We start from the raw sequence: 25,393 nt of genomic DNA on the forward strand, positions 1-25,393 counted from the left end.
CTGCCGGGCTGGCTTGTTTGCGTCTCGTTCTCAGAGAAGCTCTAGCCGGAAGGGGATGCCCGTTTTCCCTCCCGTCACTGTCACGTTTGCCCTGTGTATTTTATTCATCTCTCATTGCTGTCTGAGATGCGCTGGGTTGTCATCCATAAGCTCCGTTGGAGCAGGGACTTTGTAAGCAGTGTGTATCCCTGGTGCCTGGAGCAGAAGTCAGCCCCGGTACGTGCCCGGTGAGGATCCAAGGCGACCACATGCACAGATCCAGGGGTCTGGGAAGCGCAGGCTGGGGCTGGGCAGCTGCCGCCCGAGGACGACACGGCACGCTTTCAGGGGGACAGCCGACCTTACCCTGAACCCAGGGAGGCCCCTGCTTCAAGTCTGAGGAGTGGCTCAGGGACAGCGGGCCTGGCTGCCCCGCCCCCCCCCCCCCCCCCCCTGCCGGCTGGTCGGAGCATTGCTCCTGATGGACGTGGGCAGGCCTCCTGCCTGCGGCTCAGTGTGGACACTGGCACAGGGCAGCAGCGGGGTTCGAGGTCGTGCACCGACGGCCCCGTTGGACGTGCCGGCGGGCAGCGCTCACCTGGGGAAGAGCACGCCCCACGGCCCAGGTGCAGACCCTCCTGGACTCGGCCTCGGGCTGCCTGGGACCCCACCTGGTCTCTACCCTTGCACACTAACCCACCCGCCCTCCTGACACGGTCTACACTGCCAGCCCCCATGGTACGAAGGGGCGTATTTGGTGGAAACAAGTGCAGAGGAAATGCACTCTCCTGGGTCATCCACACTGGACGGAGGAGGAAAGTGAACAGCATGTGACAAAGGCTGAGATGAACCAGCAGAATGGCTTTTCTTGGGGGAAACGATTCAGAGAACAAAGTAATTTTAAAGTAAAAACCTAATTGCACTACTTGAGATTTGAGAACGTTTGTACCTAAAAAAGGCCGCTATGAAAATGGTGCAGTCAAAATGATCTTTTAAAATTATCTTTGGCTGCGTTGGGTCTTCGTTGCTGCGCACGGGCTTTCTCTAGTTGTGAGTGGGGGCTACTCTTTGCTGTGGTGCACGGGCTTCTCATTGCGGTGGCTTCTCTTGTTGCGGAGCACGGGCTCTAGGCGTGTGGGCTTCAGTAGTTGCAGCACGCGGGCTCAGTAGTCGTGCCTCGCGGGTTCTAGAGCGCAGGCTCAGTAGCTGTGGCACACGGGCTTAGTTGCTCCACGGCATGTGGGATCTTCCCGGACCAGGGCTCGAACTTGTGTCCCCTGCCTGCATTGGCAGGCGGATTCTTAACCACTGCGCTACCAGGGAAGCCCCCAGAATGATTTTTGATTAAAAAATTGTTGCTCCAGGTCATTCGATGGACGGATTGAATGATGGGATAACGCAAAAAAAAAAAAAAAAAAAATTAGTAACCTCAAAGGTAAAGAACTCCCTGCATGTGTAGCAAAAAGACCAAGGTGGAAACAGAATGGTCAGGAGATGTGGACAGAGGATTGACTAAGGACTGCAGCAGCTACGTGTCCACCCACAGGGTTAAAACTGAGGCAGGAAACATTGGCAGAAACGTGCATAGGTTCAGAGACACCTGAGTGTCTGGATGAGTGAAAGCCAGGCCCACGGCTGCGTGGATCCTGATTAGTGTGAAAAAAAGACCCTTCCAAGATCATTTTAAAGGAATGAGAATGAAATTGCCTGACCGGATGCTACAAGTAATAGAGCAATAACTACAGAGTTAGGAGGGAAAATGAATTTTGAGCATAGAATTTCTACCCTGATGGAAAAAAAAAAAAGCAACCTTCCTGCCTTGTAGGAAATGGATCGCAAAGCAAGGTAAGATGGGTCTGGCCTCTCATGTGGCATCAGGCTCCCGTCACGTCTCTGCGGGGCAGTCTGTGCTGCTACCGGCAGTGGGAGGGGACCTGTGGACCCCTCCCCACCTTCTGGAGCACGCTGGGCCTTTACCAGGGCTTTGCCTCTGCAGAATGGTGACTCTGGGTAAAGTCGGGCCTGCTTCCCCGGAACCAAGGAAGGAGAAGAGAGGGCAGGGGGTTCCCGGGCCTGCATCTCAGGGTGGATGGAGAGGAATAGGGACAGGGGAGCAGCAGGATAGAGGTGTCTGGGCCATGCCTTATATACAGGGGTCATTTCGGATATTTTCACCTGAGTTTGTTGTTTTGGCAGTTTATGAAATCTTCCGGTTTGATAATGAAATTATTTTTCCCGTAAATGTTTAATTTTCAAACACTTCTAGTTGCTAAAAGCCAATTTGGGCATGTTTTATAAATCACTAGACTATTGGATATGGATCTTAAACTCTCTTTTAAATCATTTATAGTTTGTAAAACTGAATGGTAGCTCTTCCGAAATGGACATTTTTGATGAATGAGTTCCCTTTTTACTTCAGGCATTTAGCATTTCTCTCCCCTTTCTGTCTCAGTCCATGTGGTGTGTGGTTTTTTATCTGACCTTACGTTGAAATTTTGGTATACAGAATGCTGTGCTGCACCCACCGTCCTTAGTCTGGTGTTGGGTCTCGATGGCAGGCGCTCCTGCAGCCCCAGGTGCGTTGGCTGTTTGGCTGCGGTGCCACCTTCCCTGACCCCTCTTCCCCATTGTACACACCTGGGCTATGCTTACGCTTTCTCCTCTTTCAAGGCCCAGGTTAGAGGAAGCAAGTGTTTTGTCTCCTTGGTGTGCCAGGTACTTGTCTTCTGTCCCTTTGACTCCCTGCACATCCCGTTGTGGGGGAAGTATACCAGAATTCCAGCAGATGTTTGCAAACGTTTAAGGTGCTGGGTGCCAGGTGCTGTGCCGGTGTGCGCACGCTCTGTGCACAGTCGGTAATGGGGACTTGGGAAATACCACATCTGTGCCACCGCGTGCTTCTCACGGGCCCTGTGAGAAGGTTACAGCAGGACCACCAGAAAGATGATGTTCGAGATGATCTTTGGACTTTGGTTCCCTGGAAACTGGTGGGCTGATGGGTTCTGCCGAGGGTTGCCGGACTCACGGGGAATGAGCCAAGGGCCCTTCTGAGGAGGAAGGGTGTCACCAGCAAGGAAGTGTGGGGGCAGCAGAGGTGCAGGGGGTTGAGTAGCAGAGGGATTGGGTGTACATGTTGCAACCACTCCACAGATCAGGATCCTGGACACCTAACTTCCTGGCTGAGTGCTGTCGGGCAAGTTATTTATTATCAATGTTCTCAGTTTGCTCATCCGTACAAGGGGGAGTGAATACTGCCTGACCAAACGGGGCGGTTGTTGTGTAACATAAGTAACGTATACAGAGTGTTGAGCGGTGTTCTTGGCAAATAATACTCAGTAAATATTAATTTTTTTTCACTAAGGAGGTAAGAGTCACAGGACGTAGTTTAACTTGGATGTGGAGGGCAAGGAGAAGAGAGAGTGCCTTGGGTAATGGCAGATGAATTTCTGTTCCTCTCCCGAGGCCTGATTCAGATGCCACTTCCCACCAAGCCTTCTTCCGCCCCCACCCACGAGCTACCGGCAGTGTAACGTGTTCACGGTCTGGGTTTTCCTTGTGTCCCTGTCAGTGGTGTCCCAAGGGGCGTTTCTAGCTGTGACTGCACACCACTTAAAGGAGACCTGGTGTGGTAATGGAATGAAAAACACCCAGACTGTTTGAAAAGTCACAGTTTGCCATAAAAATTTACATCAACTATGATTTTAACACCCCAAAATGTGTTGTAATTCCTTTCACAAGAGAATTATGGGATTAAAAAGTAATTTCTTAGTGCACTACAGACTGAGCTGTTAAGGGGTGAGGTTCAAGCTTGAATTTACAGGATGAGCATCTTTGTTCAGTCTTACTGCCGGGGGTCTGTGTGATGAAGATGATGGAACATCAGAAGTTATCCTGACGTTAAAAGCTAATTGTAACAGGATACTTTCTCAGATCGTACCAAACGTAGTAATTCATGAGTTAGATTTTGAATAGAAATAATCACTAGGCTCTTGTATTGTTCGATAACCCAATGAATGAAGAGGAGCGCATCATACAAATACACTGGAAAAACATTTAGATTTACTACTGACTTGACACAAAATGTTGATGAAGACCATATAACACTATGATATGCTGTATGACAAGAACATTAATGAAAAACTGGTGAATGGACGTAATTAAAAGAGAGCATGTATGCTACTAAAATGTTACTAGTCACTGAAAAAGAATTGAAATGCCATAAATTCCAAACTCATGTGAAAAAAGAACTCGAAAAAGGTTTCCAAAATTTGACAGTTCTAAAACTTGACATGCATGACATTTCCAAAATGAATCGTAATTGAATTCATCCATCGATGAAACTCTTAAAATATGTCAGTAGTTGAAAAACCATTTCGATCAGTCATTCTAGAGTAAAATTATTTTTTTATCTCCATAGGAAGATATTTTTAAAAGTCATTGTGATATGAAGAGGTGATGCCAGAAAGTGTGCCGTTAAAGCAATGTAGGAAGAATGTATTACAAAAATACAGCAGACAGTTAATGAAAGTATGTATTTTCCTGTATCTTGCGATGTTTGTGGTATTTGTCAGATTTGTTTATTTTTATTTTTTATATTTTTACCATGCCAGCAGTACCTATTTATTATTATTCATGAATGGTCAAAAGACTTACAAGGCCCATTACTATTAGTATAACCACACATATGGAATATCACTTGGTGACATGGAGTGAAAAGGACAGTTTCATACATATTAAAAAAATACACACACACACACGTTGCTCACCGTTCACCGCTACAAAAGCAGGAGGCATCAAGCTGCAGGAGTTCCAATATACGTAACAAGTGGAAACATCTCAAGCGTAAAAACTACACTTAAACTGCAAAAATGAAGTTTCTTCAAACATTTTGATCTGAGCTCAAGCAGAGCAAATAATGAACACCAATGAGTTTTATACTGTTTAACACACTTTAAAACATAAAAGGACCAACAGATGCAAAAGTCCTGAAAATGTAGAGGTTATTTATAGGAATGAACAATGCATTTCATCCAAAAAAAAAAGTCTACAGCAGACGTGTTTCATCCTGGCTCCCAAATATTTGAGAATCATAATTTACTATATTCAAACAGCAAGTTAAGCCAGAACGAAATGATAAACAGAAAACTCATTGCTTCAAACAAGGCATTATTGTCCTTGGTTTCCGTAGTTTCACCAGCGCAAGAGCATCATTCACCTGAGAGATCATGAGTCACAATTAAGGAGCACTGGTACAGAACGGTTTCCTTTTTTCTTTAAAAAGTGCCACATACTTCTCACTTAAACAACAACGACAACACGCATAATGCTAATGAAAGACCGTTTGTCTCCATCTCTTGTCAATGAGGAAAGGCCAGAGTGATTTTTTTTTTTTTTTTTTTTTTTGCGGCACGCGGGCCTCTCACCGCTGCGGCCTCTCCCGCCGCGCTCCGGACGCGCAGGCTCAGCGGCCATGGCTCACGGGCCCAGCCGCGCCGCGGCATGTGGGATCCTCCCAGACCGGGGCACGAACCCACGCCCCCCGCATCGGCAGGCGGACTCCCAACCACTGCGCCACCAGGGAAGCCCCAGAGTGATTCTTTGATTCCAATTCGAAATGGTGTTCACTGGCCAATGCCTAAGGTCTCCAATTTGGAGGAGTCAAGCTGAGCGTTTCTCTGACGCTGTTGTGCTCCTGAGACAGGACCGTCAGTTATCAGTCGTAAGTGGCTGCTGGGGAGCTTGAAGCCGTGTGCAGTTGCACGTGCCGTTTCATACTTAGTCATCTGTTCATTGCCAGACCAGTGAGAGGTTCCGTTAACTGATGGATCCCGCATCCTCCCCTGTGATAACTGACGACACACGGTGCCACATCTTTGACGTGTGTGGGGAACCGCCGCTGCCGGTGGTCCCTGTCCTCAGACTTGTTGCTGAACTGCACTTTATCAAACAACGGTCACAGCACATTCCTCAAGCTTTTCAACTTCTCCATACAGGACAGGAATTCTCAAAACAGCAGCTCCTAACTTGTTCTCCAGGACGGCCCTTTCTCCTTCTAGTTTTGTTTTGCCATATAGATTTAGGGGACTTGGTACGTCTTCCTCTCTATAAGGTGGGCTTGTTCCAGCAAAAAATAACCGGAGCTAATGTAGATTAGAAATGCTCCGATTGCAGCAGCTTTCTTCCCCGAGTTCCCGGAAGCATCGACACCAGGTTGCGAAGCAGCGTCCGGCTGATTTTCGACATCTGGCCTCTCTGCCGCACAATGTACTGGGACATGGGGCTGAAAGTCGTAAGTGATGTGATGAACTGCTTCAGACTCCAAGAGATTAAGCTGCTCAGATTTTGGTCTTGCTCTTCTAAAACCACAGCCCACGGCATGCCGATTACTCTGCTGAAATTCTTAGTACACAGCTCTGCCAAGAAGCCTGGTGGCACCAGTAATCGGAACCTGCCAGTTGGGGCTGCTAACTTCCTCCTCCACCAACGGGCAGTTCACGGGGACGAAGTGGATACAGAGCTCCGTCTCCCGCCCGCCGTGCCCGCCGTGTTGGCGTCGCCGCAGACTTGTTTTCACTCCAGCGCCCTCGGCCCTCCTCCCCTAGGTCCGGGCCGGCCGATCTGTCAGACTTTTAAAATTTATAGTTTGCTGGGCTCTTGTGTCTATTCAGAGTATGTATGTTTATAGCTAGCTTTGTATAGGTCATTTCGTATCCCTCCTCTAGCAGAAGGTAATCCCAGATGTTACCGGCTGCTAAGCGAGGCCCTGCCCTAGTCAATAGGCTAGGAGTCCAGCCAACAGAAAACAGTGGAGACGGAAAAACAGTTTAAGTCTGTTATCAAGGAGCGTTGGCCATTGAAAATATGTAGGCGTCTGAAATTTGAGCAGATTCTGTAGATCAAATGAGAAATATTGAAAGTTTCTTCATGAAACTCGAATCCTGAGAACCTTTGGTGGGAGAGTCCGCAGTGCCGTTGGCACCCATCTTCTCCCCGTTCTCACAAGCCTTCACGCAGCGGGCATGCGGCCTCCTGGCCACCCGTCCAGAGGGACACATCTGGTCGTCTCCCGGGCATCACGCCTGCTCCAGGGGTTTCAGCGTCACAGAGGCACTCGGCAGCCTGCTGCCGTCAGCTGCTTGTTTTGTACCCTCTGGTTCAGTGGCAAGCTTCCTGGTTGCAGACAACAGTCTCAGTCTATCCCTAACTTAGACAGAAATGCAGTTTCTTGGAAAGATACAGGATGGAGAATCAGGCGTAAAACCAGCCAGGAGCCTAGGAAGATGGGAAAAGAAACAGCCTGGTGGTACCGCAGCAGGATTTTTATTTTTTAATTTTATTATTTCCATAACATCATATGGAAAAACCCGAACAGACTTCTTGGCCAACCCTATACCTATTGGATGCTCAGTTGTTCGAGCACCATTGGAGAAAAAACTGTCCCTTCTCCACCGAACTGCCTTTACTCCTTCATCAGAAATCGGACTGCATTAAATTTGACGTTTACAAAGACCCCTCCCTGAAAGTTTCTCAGCCAGCAAGACTGTTTAGTACATACCACAGAAATGTAAGGAATGATAGATGTATTCTCATTTGTTTTTACCTTGCCTCTTAAAACAAATGATTTGCGTTGGGAACTGTTACTAATGGCTGTTACTAATAACCGCCATTCGTAGTAATAGACAAAAACAGCTGAAGACAACCTTTTCAGTTGGTGGAGCGCTCTCCCAGGAGGATGGGAGCTCACCAGGCAGGAACTTTGTTTCAGTCACCGCCGTCCCTTTAGGTCAGTGACAGATGCTCCCAACAGCTCAGGGGGAGTTACTTATTCCTCTTTTACAGGTAAGACTGTGTAAGTTGTAGAGGCGGGACCTCAGCATTTTCTGACAAGATGAGCAGGGCTTCTATCCACCAGCAGAACCAGGACGTAGTTGAGAGAGCGAGTTGTGGAGTCTGAGGAGTGGGGCTGCTCACTGCAGACACATCGGGTAGTGATTTGCATTGAAGTTTTGGTTGAAATCTGTACAGTGGCCTAGACTTGATTCTGATGGTGGCGAGGGCCGGAGTGGACATACCTTGGTAATTTTTCCACGCCCATGTTTATTTGTGTTGTCCTGAAAGTCGAGCTGGGGTTTCCTGGGTGGGGACTGATTATCCCTAAGAGCGATAACCAGATTTGTTTCCTTTGCTCTAGTGTTTCCCCTTCTGTGGTGAGGTGGTGAGGGCCAGACTGCTGTCACCTTACCCCTTTCGGGGGTCTGTACTGTAGGTGAGAAACCCGGAAATAAGAATCTGCGGGCTTATACGCACACTGTTCCTCTCTCCTCCTGAGAGAGGGAAAGCAACTCGATTCTCCCAGTATAAGTAAATCCTCCTCAGGAAGAAAGGGGGAAGGCTCCTGGGTTCTTACTCTTTGGAATGTAATTAAATGTCTCCAGGAGGAGAGATTGCTGGAATATCTCCATGGCTCCAGGGTCTCAAACCCTTTTGAAATGTAAGCACAGATCATGAGAAAGGTGAATCTCTATTCAGTAAAGACCTGCCCTTTGTCCAAGGTCCCAGTAAAATTTGTTCCGTAAGCCCTAACCATGCAGAAATATAGAAATATTTTCTCTGCAGCCTACAGTCCCACACCCAGTTGCTGGGTGTAACTCCGCAAAGAACAAGCTGGAATAGCTGAGACAAACTTCGGGGCCAGAAAATGGCCAGGGTGTGCACTGCAGGCCGGAACATGCCGTCATGCAGCTCCTCTCACTTTCCAGTAATTTAAACAGCTTTATTGCGCTATGTACACACCATGCAGTTCCCCCATGTCAAGTGTACAGTTCAACAGTTTCTAGTCCATTCACAGAGTTGTGCTACCGTCACCACAGTCAGTTTTAAAATATTTTCATCACCACCAAAAAGAACCGCATACCCATTGGCAGTCGTTCCCCCTTTTCCCCACCCCTCCGACCTTCCCCCAAGACAACCGCTTCCTGACTCTCGAGAGTTGCCTCTTTTATAAATGGAGTTATACGATATGTTATAATATGTGTTCTTTCGTGACTGCCTGCTTTCACTTAGCATAATGTTTTCAGGGTTCATCCATGTCGCGGCATCTATCACTACTTTATTTCTTTTCACTGCCGAGTAATACTCTGTATGGATATACCATATTTGATATGTCAGTTCGTAAGCTGATGGACATTTGAGTTGTCTCCACTTTTTGCTGTTATGAATAATACTACTAAGAATATTCGCACAATATTCGCATACAAGTTTCTGGGAGAACGTTTTCTCTTGAGTACATACCTAGAAGTGGAATTTCTGAGTCATATGATAACCCCATGTTTAGTATTTCGAGGAACTGCTAAACTGCATTCCACAGCAGCTGCATCATTTTACATCCCTGCCAGCAGCCTGTGAAGCTTGCAGTTTCTCCACATGCTCACCAACACTCATTTCTGTGTGTGTGTGAGATGAAGGTGGATATGATTTTATTTTATTTTTGAAGTTTTGAATTTTATTTATTTTTTATACAGCAGGTTCTCATTAGTTATCCATTTTATACATATGAGTGTATACATGTCAATCCCAATCTCCCAATTCATCCCATCACCACCACCTCCCCGCCACTTTCCCCTCTTGGTGTCCATACGTTTGTTTTCTACATCTGTGTCTCCATTTCTGCCCTGCAGACCAGTTCATCTGTACCATTTTTCTAGGTCCCACATACATGTGTTAATATACGATATTTGTTTTTCTCTTTCTGACTTCACTTCACTCTGTATGACAGTCTCTAGATCCATCCACGTCTCTACAATGACCCAATTTCGTTCCTTTTTATGGCTGAGTAATATTCCGTTGTATACATGTGCCACATCTTCTTTATCCATTTGTCTGTCGATGGGCATTTAGGTTGCTTCCATGTCCTGGCTATTGTAAATAGTGCTGCAGTGAACATTGGGGTGCATGTGTCTTTTTGAATTATGGTTTTCTCAGGGTATATGCCCAGGAGTGGGATTGCTGGGTCATATGGTAGTTCTATTTTTAGTTTTTTTAAGGAACCTCCATCCTGTTCTCCATAGTGGCTGTATCAGTTTACATTCCCACCAGCAGTGCAAGAGGGTTCTCTTTTCTCCACACCCTCTCCAGCATTTGTTGTTTGTAGATTTTCTGATGATGCCCATTCTAACTGGTGTGAGGTGATACCTCACTGTAGATTTGATTTGCATTTCTCTAATAATTAGAGCTGTTGAGCAGCTTTTCATGTGCTTCTTGGCCATCTGTATGTCTTCTTTGGAGAAATGTCCATTTAGGTCTTCCGCCCATTTTTTGATTGGGTTGTTTGGTTTTTTAATATTGAGCCGCATGAGCTGTTTATATATTTTGGAGATTAATCCTGTGTCCATTCATTTGTTTGCAGATATTTTCTCCCATTCTGAGGGTTGTCTTTTTGTCTTGTTTGTAGTTTCCTTTGCTTTGCAAAAGCTTTTAAGTTTCATTAGGTTCCATTTGTTTATTTTTGTTTTTATTTCCATTACTCTAGGAGGTGGATCAAAAAAGATCTTGCTGTGATTTATGTCAAAGAGTGCTCTGCCTATGTTTTCCTCTAAGAGTTTTATAGTGTCCAGTCTTACATTTAGGTCTGTAATCCATTTTGAGTTTATTTTTGTGTATGGTGTTAGGGAGTGTCCTAATGTCATTCTTTTACATGTAGCTGTCCAGTTTTCCCAGCACCACTTATTGAAGAGACTGTCTTTTCTCCATTGTATATCCTTGCCTCCTTTGTCATAGGTTAGTTGACCATAGGTGCGTGGGTTTATATCTGGGCTTTCTATCCTGTTCCATTGATCTATATTTCTGTTTTTGTGCCAGTACCATATTGTCTTGATGACTGTAGCTTTGTAGTATAGTCTGAAGTCAGGGAGTCTGATTCCTCCAGCTCCGTTTTTTTCCTTCAAGACTGCTTTGGCTGTTCGGGGTCTTTTGTGTCTCCGTACAAATTTTAAGATTTTTTGTTCTAGTTCTGTAAAAAATGCCATTGGTAATTTGATGGGGATTGCATTGAATCTGTAGATTGCTTTGGGTAGTATAGTCATTTTCACAATATTGATTCTTCCAATCCAAGAACATGGTATATCTCTCCATTTGTTTGTATCATCTTTAATTTCTTTCATCAGTGTCTTATAGTTTTCTGCATACAGGTCTTTTGTCTCCTTAGGTAGGTTTATTCTTTTTGTTGCAGTGGTAAATGGGAGTGTTTCCTTAATTTCTCTTTCAGATTTTTCATCATTAGTGTATAGGAATGCAAGAGATTTCTGTGCATTACTTTTGTATCCTGCAACTTTACCAAATTCATTGATTAGGTCTAGTAGTTTTCTGGTGGCATCTTTAGGATTCTCTATGTATAGTATCATGTCATCTGCAAACAGTGACAGTTTTACTTCTTCTTTTCCAATATGTATTCCTTTTATTTCTTTTTCTTCTCTGATTGCCGTGGCTAGGACTTCCAAAACTATGTTGAATAATAGTGGTGAGAGTGAACATCCTTGTCTTGTTCCTGATCTTTGAGGAAATGGTTTCAGTTTTTCACCATTGAGAACGATGTTGGCTGTGGGTTTGTCATATATGGCCTTTATTATGTTGAGGTAGGTTCCCTCTATGCCCACTTTCTGGAGAGTTTTTATTATAAATGGGTGTTGAATTTTGTCAAAAGCTTCTACCAACACTCATTATTATCTCTCTCTCTTTTTTTTTTTTTTTTTTTTTTTTTTGCGGTACGCGGGCCTCTCACTGTTGTGGCCTCTCCCGTTGCGGAGCACAGGCTCCAGACGCGCAGGCTCAGCGGCCATGGCTCACAGGCTCAGCCGCTCCGCGGTACTTGGGATCTTCCCGGACTGGGACACAAACCCGTGTCCCCTGCATCGGCAGGCGGACTCTCAACCACTGCGCCACCAGGGAAGCCCTATTTCTCTTTTTAAGTGTAGCAGTTCTGGTGGATGTGAAGTCGTATCACAGTGTGGTTTGGGTTTGCATTTGGAGCATGTTTCATGTGCACTTAAGAAGGTGTATCCTCCTGCTGTTAGGTAGCATGTTCTATAGACGTCTTTTAAGTCTAGTTAGTTAGTAGTGCTGTTCAAGTTTTCTGTTTCCTTGATCTTATTCTTAGTTTTTCTATCCATTATTGAAAAAGGGGCATTGAAATCTTCAACTGTTACTGTTTAACAATCTATTCCTTCCTTCAATTCTCTCATTCTGTCCAAAAATGCCTGTAGTTTGGAATTCTCTTATTAGGTGATTGTTACATCTTCCTGATGGATGAACCTTTTATCATTATGTCCCTCTGGATCTCTAGCAATTTTTTTTTGTCCTTTTAAAATCGTTTTGCCTGATATTAGTATAACCATTCTTGCTCTTATGGTAGCTGTTTGCATGATGTACCTTTTCCTTTCAGCCTGTTTGTATCTCTGGATCCAAAGTTTGCCTCATGTACACAGCATATAGTTGGATCTTTTTTGTTTTCTTTCAGTGCAGTCTGATAACCTCTGCCTTTTGATTGGATTGTTTAATCCATTCATATTTAGCATTATTATTGATATAGTTTGATTTATGGTTGCAATTTAAATTTTTTGTTTTCTATATGTGTCATGTATTTTTTGTTTTTCTGTTCTTTCTTTGCTGCTTTCTTTTGCATTAAGTGTATCTTTTCTAGTGTAACTGTGATTCCTTATTTTTTCTAGTGTAACTGTGATTCCTTATCTTTTCTAGTGTAAATGTGATTCCTGTGTGTGTGTGTGTGTGTGTGTGTGTGTGTGTGTATATTTTCCACATATATCACTATGTAAGTGTAAGGTGCTAAGTCCGGCATGATGGTTTGATTTGCATGTACTGTAAAATGATTACCACAGTAGGTCTAGTTAACATCCATCAACTCATAGATATAATAAAAAGAAAAAAATTCTTCTTGTGATGAGGAATTTCTCTTGTGGTCTGCTCTCTTAACAACCTTCCTGTGTATCATCAGTATCTTTTTAAAGTTATTTTCTTAGTGGTTGCTCTGGGGCTTACAATATACTTCTCAACTTATAAGAATCTTTTTAGGTTTATCCTAAATTATTTCCACTGAGATATAGAAACATGTTTCCTGTCTAGCTCTATTCCCTCTTCCCTTGTTTTTGTGCTGTTATTGTTATTACCTCTATATGTGTTACAAATCCAAGAATTGCCTGTTATAATTTTTACTTTATACAATTTTATGTCTTTTAGAGAACCCATGTCCATAAAGTGAGGTGGAGAGGCAGGAAAACATATGGAAAGGGAACTGTGCCTCTCTTAGTGGATAGGATACCCTGAGCTATTTCTAGAGGGGGATCTGTGAACTTCCACTTGACAACTCTGCAACGAATGAAACCCCCCTACCCTGCATCTGTTAGTCAACAATGTATCCTGATTCATTCCTTACCTATTACCAGGCCGCCTGTTCTAGGGGTCGTATCTCAAAGTGACTCAGAGTACTCCCATTTTTACCTCAAACTTTGTTGAAGTTGTCATATACTGTGTCATTTACTGTGATTTCTCACAATTTGGATTACTCCACTTGAATTTAAATAAAGTTTAGGCAGCAACCTTTCATAGCTGTCTATGATCTTTCATGAAATGGTGAACATGTGCAGAATTATGAATCCAAAGGGTGATGTGGTATATGTGCTGCAGAGCCTCAGAGCAGGAAGCAGAGTTGAAATAGTAAATTAGGAGATGAACCGACTTTTGGAGGTTGGCCCCTTGCTTTCTACACTTCTGTACGCATGTTTCTACAAAAAAAATGAATGTTAACCTGCTGACTTGCCAGTGAACTTATTGAAATGTCTTTCAAAAAGTGAAGCTTTAGTAATTTTCTTTGGTTGTACTCTGTATCAGTGGAGAAGGAGTTTGTATATAATCAAGGTAAATCATAGTAAATGAACATTTAAATGGCTTCATTGACCTATCCATTACCATTTACCATTACCAAATGATTGTTTAATGAAATCTGGACATTTTCTAGAAAGTTGGTGACCAAAATATTCTGAGCTTTAAGTGCTAAGTCAAAATATTTAGGTGTTAACATAGGTGTTCAAATGAGCCTCAGGAAAAAGAACTGGTCCATTTTTGCCCAGTAGGATATGTACTTTAGGTGGAATTAGCAAACAAACATAATGAGGAACGAATGCTCATTGGAAATTGGAAGTGGTCTGTTTGAAAGAAGGAATCCTGGGCTGTAGTCAAACTAACTGGGTTCTGGACCTCTCAGCTCGGCCCCTTCTGTGGACTTTGCCTCTCACGAGTCAGCTGAGGGTGCTGGACGCTTGGTTCCGTGTTTTCACACTGGGCTGTAGGAGCCCAGGCCTCTCAGGGTGCCTCAGGGGCTGAGGAGGGGGGAATGGAAAGCCACTTATCCGCCCATGACACATAATCAAGTTCTAATATTTGACAAGAAGAATTTCCCTTTAACAACTGCCCTGGGGGAAGCTGCTGGGCTGCGTGCCTCTGTTGCTCCGTCAGCATGCTGCCCAGAAGGTGTAACCGCAGGGCAGAAGAAAGCAATGTTTTGTAGAGAAAGCAGATGGGACTTCTCAGCGAGCAGCCAGCATATTCTAAGAAAACATTGCGTGCATACTGTTGTCTAGTGAGTCTTGCTCAAAGTTACTGAGACTAATTACTAAAATTAATGTATTAGAAGCAACCCTCGCCCCCAAAAAAACCACCCACCTAAAACTGTGTCATGTTGTTCTGTGTCATGTTTAGGTATTAAATAACATCATCTGTTGTGATATGCCTAGTAGTAGGAGCGAGTCAAACTAGCTCATTTACCCAGCATGCGTTCTGAAGTCTTAGCGCTAGAGGAGGAGGGGCGGTTCATCTGCAGCTACTTCCAGCTCTCTGAAAAAGAAAAGAAGAATCACCACGGGCTTATACAGACATTCGGCAATGGGTCTCCTAAGAAAGAGCAGAGAACCTTTAAAACTTCCTACTGAGAAAATAGAAGACTCTAAAAACTTGGCAATGCAGTGTGTAAACACTCTGTAAGTTTATAACACTGTAAGTCTATAAAATGGCCAGCTTTATAAGAACAAAGAAATAAATGTTGGTTGATTCATTATGGTCAAGTAAGGATGGAGAGGGAGAGCACAGGAGACAGACAAGGGAGAAAGTGAAAAAGAGAAATGGGTCGGGAGGAGGGAGGCGGGAGGAGGGGGCAGGAAAGCGCAAGGACTGGACCCCAGGAGGGAAAGTGACCACGGGGCGGGGTGGGGGGGGTGGGGGGGGCGGGGGGGGGATCGATGATTCCTGCAGGGAAGGAATGTGAAGCTGTCTTTGTCTTCCTCTTAGGAGACTGGGCCATCAGCTGATACAGTAATGACCCACCATACACAGTTGTCTTATCACTTCTATCAGTGATTGACTTTTCGGGATCAATTAGCCGCAGAAACTTCCTGGGAAGAAATATTCTCAACTGCTGCGGTGTGGACAAAATCATCTACTAAATTACTTGCTTCAAGATATAAAATCCAGCAGATTTTCCCTCATCCAGTTCTGAGGTTACTAGAATCCGAAAGGCAGGGAGGGAGGTATATATAGATATCAGGCTATTTTTATAGGTGATGTCTATTCCTTAAGTAATTCTCAAAAAATGAGTTGATAAAAAACTCCAGGATTCTCTGAGGTCTATCTCTGCATGTTGAAAAAGGAGTGAGACCTGTAGTGCTGTGAAATAGTTTAAATATCTCCCAATATTTAAAGCCTGTCTGTGAGACTGAATACAGGACCAGAGAGGCAAACTCTCCAAAAATACACATTTTTTTCATAGAGACTAACTCATCGTGTGGGCTTTAAGAAGCATTAGAAATATAGGCCACCTTAGAATGCATACCTGAATAGGAAACTCTGCAGAAGTTAACCTTGCTATTTCTCTCCAGAGTAGCTGACTTTTCCATTGTGGTTTGGCCTCTGTGGTTTTAGAAATAATTTATATGCTAAGTGCGTGTTCTGTTATATAATAGCAACCATACTGTAGGTATCCTTGTCCATCAGCCTTTATTCAGCCACACTTGTATGAGGTAAAGCCCTTCTTAGTAAGATGACTCATAGGTGGAGTGCTCTCGTTAATTAAATTTTACCTTTGAATAAAAGATTTGGAAACTTTAACATAGAAAATGTTTAAAATGCAAATCCATTAATTAATAATCTGAATGTTCAGAGTAAGACGTCAAAGTAGCTACTATAATAACGCTTCTTGTTTTTTTCAGGTAAAACTAATTTTAATAATAGATTTTCTCAAACACAACAGATCCAACATGCAAAAACATATTTATATAACCCAATATACTTCATCATGCAAAAAGTATAAAAATATTAATAAGCGATTTTACATATTTTAAGTTTAGTTTTAGTTAGTTTAGTTAGTTTAGTTTAGTTAACATTACTTGATTCGTAGTTAAAAGTAACCATGATAGAAATCAGGTTTGGTTCTCCAGTTTTTGAAAGTTTGTTCCCCAGCTGAGTGCCTTGTGTCCAGAAAGAAGGGGAGAATAGAATTAGTGGGAAAACTGGCCATCAGTTAAATTGCCTTTTTCTGTCCAAAATAAAACTTCATCAGTTTATCAAAAAACCAGTTAAATTTCTGATTTCTCCTTAAGAGTACCCGATTTGAGTACTCCCCTTAAAAGTACTCTGATTTCAGTCAGATCGGAGAGGGAGACAAAGCAGCTCTGCTCTGGCCTGGGCCTGGCCGTGGGATGGAAAGACGAAGCAGACGAGCTTTCTTCAGCTCCCTTTACAGCGTTTCTCCTCCCTGGTGTGTCCCGTGGCCTTATTCCTCATGATGCAGCTGGCCAGGCACCGGATCTTTCTAGCAACCTCCAGAAAAACTTGGCTTTCTTGTAATCCACTTCTGAAACACCTTGTACCATCACGTGTGGGGAGAGCACGGGCCACATAAAGGACAGATTTTGGATTGAAATCTAATTCTGATATGCAGTACATGTATTAGGGCCAAGTTATTTAACCTCCCTCCAAGCCTCAGTTTGTGCATCTGTAAAATGGAGATAGCACCTCATTGGCATAAAGGTTGTGAATACTAAGCAAGAAAGCAGCATCCAGCGCACAGTGGGTTCTCAATTCATCGTCTTCCCCCTCACCTCTGTTTTCAAAGACTTACTCTTCCTAAGGAATATGTGTGGATTTTAACAAAGATCTGTGGGGCCACCAGTATAAAGTCAGCATCTCCAGATGGTATGTCTTCTGTACGTAGGGTGTGGGGATAGAGATAAGTCAGTATGTTGTAAGTACTCCATTTACTAAGAACATAACGGAGTCCTGGGGTCCGATCCTGGTTTCATTACTTCCTGGCCATGTGACTGTGGGCACGTTTCCTCTCTGCTCTCGGTTGTAATGTTTCCTCCTCGTAGGTGTGTGGAGGAAACAGCAGATCACCCATGCAAAGTGTTTATTAGCACGCTGCTGGGTGCAGAGGTGGGGACCCAGGCATGGCACCCAGAATTGAGTGCAGCTTTTCTAATACCCTCTAGGAGGTGGAGCCCACTCTCTTCAAAGGGCAAGAAAGGACTAAAATAACCCTGCTTTAGAGCCATTGAAGTACGCCTCCTGAAGAATTGTTCTAAGAAGAAACTTTCAGATCATTTCTCTTCAGGGAGATCTTTGTTTACCTTTTGAGTTTTCCAAACTTGTCACTTATGATAAACCAAACAGGTCACTCAGGGTAGGCTAGATTCTGCTACGGTGGCAGCCTCATGTCTCGCCCAGATCCGTGTCCCTCCCAGGCGTGGCCCACACTGCCATCACTTGGGGAGGCAAGCTGACAGGGCTCCCCCGTTTGGAGCACCACGAGAGGAGAGAGGATGTGGCTACTTGGACGCCAGCACTTAAGGGGCTTGCCTGAAAGTGCGAGGGATCGCCTCCAGTCTCGTTCACGAAGGAAACCAACTCGGTGGGGAGCTGGAATCTGCCCTGTGCATGTGTACGGACATGTATAGAGAAGCAGGGCGTTTGAGCACACCAATTCCACCTCGCCCGTGAAAGGACTCTGCATTTCAGGCAGCGCTGCACTGGGGGATGGCAGGGTACGTGGTCCTCTTTGATTCCCAGAGGAAAATTCCAAACAAGACCCACCATTTCACGGTTGAATTTACAGTGATTTTTAGGAATAGCTTTTTTGAGGAACTAACGATCAGATAAAGATGGATTTGGGACCTAGAGACTTGGAGCCTGGAACCGTGATTTTATCTAAAGTGAAAAGCTGAATATCATTGCTCCTAATAGAAATTAAGTGTTCAATAATTTTTGCCACTGAGAGGCTGATAACAAAACCTCTAAGGAAAAGACAAGGGGTTCATATGGACCATATTCCCATTTAAAGTATCAGCAGGAACTTTTTTTTTGGTGACAACTTCCATGCCAACAGATCTGTTATTAAATAAGACCCCACGAGTTCTGTGTTACGTTGGGAACTGGTCTTAAGATGTGTGCCCAGTGTACACGTCTTCAAGGAAGTGGTAACTTTAGACGATCTCACCGGTAGCAGCAGATGTCTAGTTGGCTTTAGCATAAACTGTGTCCGCTGACTGAGATGTCACTTAATATAGAAGAACACACAGCAGAAGCACTCAGGGATTGTGAGTAATGGAGTGACAAGGGTACGTCCTTCTGCTGGGAGGGTAGATTCCAGGGGTTAGGGGAAGGATTAGAGATGTGCAGACAAACTGAAATTGACAAACAATAGGCTTGTATTTTGTCCCAGGCTTATGGTAATACATTCATTGGTAGAGTGTATTAATGTGGAAAAGTAAGTAAATAATGAACACGGGGGGGTGGGGGTGGGTAGCAACATACCTAAAATGCTTAGTGCCTGGCTCAGAGTGGGTGCTTGATAGTTGCTTTGATGGAACTCCATCAGCGCTTTTGCTGTGTGTTAGCTCTGTCCTGGAAACCTGGGGAAGTCCCGTTTGCTACAGCGAGGCCCTTCACAAAAGCCTCAGTTTCAGGTCCTCAAGTTGAGACATCCTTTTAGTCAACTTGCAGAGTTACAAGTTGCCCCTCCCAGGGTTTATTTAGTGGTGGGAGAGCTGGGAGGGCTGCAGACCTTCTAGGGGCGCTCGGTGGATCCTAGATCAGCGCCCGGTCTGTGTTCTGGAAACTTGCTGCCCAGCGAGTGGTCCCTGCACTGTATCAGCACTGTGTCTCCCAGGGCTCGTTAGAAATGCAGACTCTCGGGCCCACCCCAGGGCTGTGGTCCCAGTGTCCGTGCGTTCACAAGATTTCAGGGGATTTATGTGCTCCTTAAATTTGAGAAGCACGAGACTCTCAGAATTAGAAATGATGGTTTTCTGGGTTCTCATCTAAGAACGGGCTGTTGCACAGCTAATCAAAGAAGGCTGCTTCACGAGCCCTGAATCTTAAACTTCTGGTAGGAGGAGACATGTCTTCTGTTTTCTTCCACACTTTGATCTCTAATGACCACACTCGGGGCTCCTCATGGAACAGAGAGATGACACACAGCTCAGCCCGTAACAGATGACCGGAGGACAACCACGTGAGAATGTTCTCGCCTCTGCTGCTTAGACGGGTCCGTAGGCCCCGTCCTCTCCGGCCACCCTGGCTCTGTCTTGACCGCATATCAGCACTTGCAGTGCTCTAAGTCAGCCAGCCGAGGACAGCGTACCCTCCCGAAGCAGCACGCGTGAGAGGGGCTTCCATCTTAGGACGTGGCCAGTCCTTTAACTGTCTGCTTGGGGGCTGTCTTTGTTTTGTGTTGTTCCTTTCATCTTATGCATTAATCTAATTTTTTAACTGAAGTGTAGTTGTAATATTACATGTTACAGGTGTACAGTGTAGCGATTCACAGTGTTTAAAGGTTATTGACTCCATTTATAGTTATAAAATACTGACTGTATTCCCCATGGTGTACAATATACCCTTGTAGCTTATTTTATACCTAACAGTTTGTACCTCTTACTCCCCTCCCCCTATTTTGCCCCTCCGCCCTTCCCTCTGCCCACTGGGTGACCATTAGTTTGTTCTCTATATCGGTGAGTCTGCTTCTTTTTTGTTATATTCACAAGTTTGTTGTATTTTTTAGATTCCACATGTAAGTGATATCATACAATATTTGTCTTTCTCTGACTTATTTCATTTAGCATAATACCCTCCAAGTCCATCCATGTTCCTGCAACTGGCAGGATTTCAGTCTTTTTTATGGCTGAGTAGTATTCCATTGTGTATATGGACCGCACCTCCTTTCTTTGATTCATAGCTTTCATTGCTGCTTCTCGTGTATCTGGCCCTGCTCCGGAGAGCTAGCCCCTGGTTTCACCTTCTGCCCGTCCTGGGTTGCAGCCTCTGGTCACCCTCGCCAGGTGACCCCAGGTGCCTCCCAACCCCACTAAGCTTTGACCCTGGTGCATCATCTCCTCAGCCTGCTCAGGGCCCTTCTGGATTCTACCGAGACCCCAGGATGCGGGAACTTGGACACACGTTAAAACGTGAACTTCTTCCATGAAGGGGCTGAATTTGTTTGTTGCAGCCCCTGGAATCACGCAAGTGTTTAGTATTAAATGCCGGATGTTAGACGTCCACCTCCTTTTACGACGAAGGAAGCCTCAGGAGAGATTTGTTCCCATCCTAACAACAAGGAGACTCCAAGTCATCTGTCAAATCACAGCATTTCTTAAGCCCTTCAGAGAGCTTCAGGTGCAAGACAGCTCTGTGGGCCGAATTCCGAAGAGAGGGAGAGCCCCGTAGAAGAGAGATGAGATGCATGAAGCACCCCAGGCTTGGCACGGGAAGGAGAGAGAGCTGGCTGTCTTACCGTGGCAAAGAGAGCAGCTGACTGCAAAGGATCCTTAAAGGCCAGAGATGGGCTGGAAGATCAGGTTCAGACAGCGGGGCCTGGGACACAGGGACGTTCATACTTGCTTGCAGGCTCTTTTCTTCAGCCTCTCCAGGTGATCACAGGAGTGCTTGGGGGCAGGACCCTGGAGAGAGTCCACTCAGTGGCACAGTTTCCCACGAGGACTTCAGACTCCTGGGAAGCAGACATAAAACTCTGTCCTTTCCCATTACCCTTTTCTGCCAGGAAGCAAAAGCCTTGAGCTACTGAGAGAAGAGCTGTTAAATCTCTCGTCCAAGGACAGACAATGATCTGTTGCTGCTAGGGGTGGGACAGGAGACTTTCTCCCACACAAGACCAACCGCAAATACAGGCAGAGTGGAGCTTCCATGGGAAGGAGGGGCAGGAATGCTTTGAAAACCTATGTCAGTGGTCCCCAACCATTTTGGCACCAGGGATCAGTTTCGTGGAAGACAATTTTTCCACAGAGTGGGGGTGGGGGGGTGCTTTGGGGATGATTCAAGCGCATTACGTTTATTATGCACTTTATTTCTATTATTATTACATTGTAATATGTAATGAAATAATTATAGAATTCACCATAATGCAGAATCAGTGGGAGCCCTGAGCTTGTTTTCACTTGCCACTCACTGATAAGGTTTGATATGAGTCTGAAAGCAATTGATTTATTATGGTCTCTGTGCAGTCAGACTCGCTGCTAATGATAATCCGTATTTGCAGCCGCTCCCCAGCACTAGCATCACCGTCTCAGCTTCACCCTAGGTCATCAGACATTAGATTCTCATAAGGAGCACGCAACCTAGATCCCTCGCATGCGCAGTTCACACTACGATTTGTGCTCCTATGAGAATCTAATGCCACTGATCTGACAGGAGGCGGAGCTCAGGTGGTAATGCGAGCAATGGCGAGCGGCCGTAAATACAGATGAAGCTTGGCTCGCTCACCCGCCACTCACCTCCTGCTGTGCGACCTGGTTCTTAACAGGCCACGGACCGGTACCAGTCGGTGGCCCCAGGGTTGGGGACCCCTGCCTTATGTCAAGGCCCAGATTCATAGGGCTTACCTAAGACTCAGGACAACAGAAAATTCCTCCTCCTACCACCAGGAGCTGAGCACGAATCATAAACAGTAGCCGTCTATTTCTGCAGGAGGGGCAGGGGCAGGAGACAGAACCTCGGTCTGGCACAGGGACCCAGGAATGGCTGAGGGGGGGGAATGGAGCAGGGACACTGAGAGAAACCCACCAGCGTGTTACCCACTGTAAGGGAAGGCAGCCTGTAGCGCACCGGAAGTAATGATTAAAGACCCAAAAATCTCAAACCCAGCCCGACTCCTGACTAGATAGACAACCTCCTCACCCCTGGAACCACACATAAAATGATTTGTTATGAGCATAAAAACTACTTACTTTGGTCTCTACTGTTTCTTTATGCATGGTTTTCAGCAGTCAATCCAAAGTCGATACTTTAAAAAGCAAAGCAAAACCAAACCAAACCAAATCATTGCCAACAGATAAAGCAACCAACAGAGCAAGAACTAGCGATGACCCAGATGTTGGAAGTCTAAGATAGGGACTTTAAAATAACCATGGTAGGGAATTCCCTGGTTAGCCTGGGAGTTAGGACTCGGCGCTTTCACTGCCGTGGGCCCAGGTTCGATCCCTTGTCAGGGAACTAAGATCCCACAAGCTGCACAGTGCAGCCAATAGATAAATAAAAATAAAATAACCAAGATAAATATGTTAAATTATCTAGAGAAAAAGATATATAGTATGCATGAACAGATGGGAAATTTCAGCAGAGAGACAGAAACTATAAGAGACAAATAGGAATGCTACAAACTAAAAAGAAATGATATAAAACAATTCTTTCGGCAGGCTTACCAGTAGACTAGTCTCAGCTGAGGAAAGGTGAATGAACTTGCAGATAGGTCAACAGAAATTGTAAAAAGTGATACACAAAAAGAAGAAAAGACTGAAGAAAAAAACTATAACAGGGCCAACAAGAGCTCTGGGACAATATCAAATAATCTAACACATTCAGTTGGAGTCCCAGTATAATAAATAAAAGGGAAAGAATAGAGCAGAAGAAACATTTAAAGAGATAATGGCTAAAAATTTTCGAAAAATAGTGCAAGATAACAAACTCCAGATCCATGAAGTTCAGAGAACCCTGACGGTAGAAACACAAAAATAAATAAGTAGACTCCTTAAACCCAAAAAGCACAAAAATCTGCCTAACCATATAATAACTAAACTGTTAAAAACCAAAGACATGGAGAAAATATGCAATGCATCCGGGGGTGGGGATGGGGGTGGGGAACATTACAAACAGAAGAAAAACAATTGCAGTAGATTTCTTGTCAGATGTTCAGCAAACTAGAAGGTAATAGTGTGGTGGCACCTTTAAAGTACCCAAAGGAAGAAACAATCTATTAACCCAGACTTCTGTATCCAGTCAAAATATTTTTCCAAACTGAAGGCAAAAATTAAACTTCTTCAGACAAACAAGCTGAGATAACTATGTGAACAGACCTGTGCTGCAAGAGGTGTTGCAGGAAGTTCTTCAGGCTGTAGAAAATTACACCAGATGGAAATTTGGATCTACACAGAGAAATGGAGAGCACCAGAAACAATAACAATAAATATTTAAAGTATTTTTTCTTATAGCTTTTCAAAAGATTGTTGACCAAAGCAAAAATAGTAAATGGGGTTTATAACATATGTAGAAGTAAAATGTATGAAAATAGTTGCACAGATGTTGGGAGGGGGAGGAGTTGTAAGTATAAGGTAAACGCAAACTACTAAGACACGATACTTTGAAATTTTCAAAACAAAATATGTAGGCTTAAAGTAGTCATTTCAGATCAGTTGCTAGTAGCAATGAACCTTGTTGTACATGGAAAAGTATAATGTACGAGGGTCAATCTGAGACTTAAAATTTGAGGGAAACAAAAAAAAAATACTTGTTATCATTTAGTTCAGTGGTTCTTCAGTTCAGCCAACATCAGAATCATGTGGAAGAGTTGGTTTAAAAATGGAACCTTCTGGGCCCGGTGCTGCGGATCTCCCCGAGGCAAGGCCTCCTGTTTCACATGGACCCTCCTAACGTGTGTCCTCCTGTAGCGCATGGTGGCGACCCTCAGGGGAACAGGTGCTGCGTCCTTGGTTATGGAGCCGAGTCAGGGTAGGCCAGACTCAGGGGCAAACGGACGTTCTAGCTGCTGAGAGACTACAGCCTGGGCTAACGTCAAGAAAACCCCCTCCTTCTAACAAGGAGTCGTATCTTGCAGTGGTCAGCGTGGAGAAATCAGGATCCCTGGGAACAACTGGGTGTCCTTGATGAATCTAGGAACTTGGGGACCATGGAAATTGCGGGCCAAGTGTGGTCGACCACAGCAGCCTCTTGGTGTGGGTCTCTGTGTGGTTCAGAATACGAGGCTCTGGGTCATGGCGAGATCCCACTGCCCTCTTTCCTCCAGACAGAGGTCACAGATCAGCAGTATCTCTTCAGGGACCCAGGTTGGGTTTGGGTCATGTGTGCAGCATATTCCTTGGGGCCAGGGTTGGGCAGACAAGGTTGCCATGAGTTCCTGAATCCACCATGGCTTTGGTCTGGAGGTGAAGATGAGAGCAGAAGTAGCCATCGGTGTTGGGCCGAATCACCAAGAATAGGGATCAGCCGGTGAGTGGAGAAGTGGGGTTGGCGGGGAGGGAAGAGCTGCATCCAGGCTGGGCTCCTTGGAACGCGCTGCGTGGGCGGGACGGAGTGGGCGACTCCTTCACTGGAGGACCTCAGAGGGAAGCGGGAACTGGATCTGTCCCCCTCCTTCCACGGAATAGCAGGTGAAGGATTTTCTTTTTTCCTCTTCAGAAGGGGAAGTTTTTAGGCTCTGCTAAATAATCAAATGAATGGAAACTGGCGTCCCCTTAATTAGCCTTGATTTCCGCCAGGTGGTAGGAAGAGGAGCGGCCACCCCCACCTCTCGTGGCTGTTTTGTTTCTTTTCTCGTTCCTCTGTACCTACTTCCTCCGCTTTGGGGGTTCCTCTGTAAAGCACTGGCTGACACAATGGTTGTATCTGCAAACCTCATACCTGAATGAGTCATTTTCCTATTAACCTTTTTTTTTAAAGGGCTATTTATTTATTTAATTTTTGGCTGCGTTGGGTCTTCATTGCTGCGCCTGGGCTTTCTCTAGTTGTGACGAGCAGGGGCTTCTCTTGTTGCGGAGCACGGGCTCTAGGCGTGCGGGCTTCAGTAGTTGTGGCGCGCAGGCTCAGTAGTTGTGGTTTGCAGGCTCTAGAGCGCAGGCTCAGTAGTTGTGGCACACGGGCTTAGTTGCTCCGCGGCATGTGGAAACTTCCCGGACCAGGGTTCGAACCCATGTCCCCTGCATTGGCAGGCGGATTCTTAACCACTGCGCCACCAGGAAAGCCCTCCTATTAACCTTCTAAAGAGATGGTTCCGAAAAGGCATTATCAGCTTCAGGTCTGGAGCTGTAGTTTAGCTGTTCAGTGGAAGTCTTTC

General features: G+C 45.0%; 1 protein-coding gene and 1 pseudogene across 1 annotated transcript in view; one reads left to right on the forward strand and one right to left on the reverse strand.

Moving 5' to 3' along the window:
• The window catches only part of CCR6 (C-C motif chemokine receptor 6), a 79,703-nt gene that overhangs the window by 1,346 nt on the left and 52,964 nt on the right, over window positions 1–25,393 (forward strand). The window lies entirely within an intron of this gene.
• Window positions 5,187–7,646, reverse strand: LOC111168428 (methionine adenosyltransferase 2 subunit beta pseudogene; annotated as a pseudogene).

This window comes from Delphinapterus leucas, chromosome 12 (assembly GCF_059928025.1).
Source record: "Delphinapterus leucas isolate spDelLeu-1000000601 "Yukka" chromosome 12, BTC_Dleu_Yukka2, whole genome shotgun sequence".
NCBI classification, from domain to species: Eukaryota; Metazoa; Chordata; class Mammalia; order Artiodactyla; family Monodontidae; genus Delphinapterus; species Delphinapterus leucas.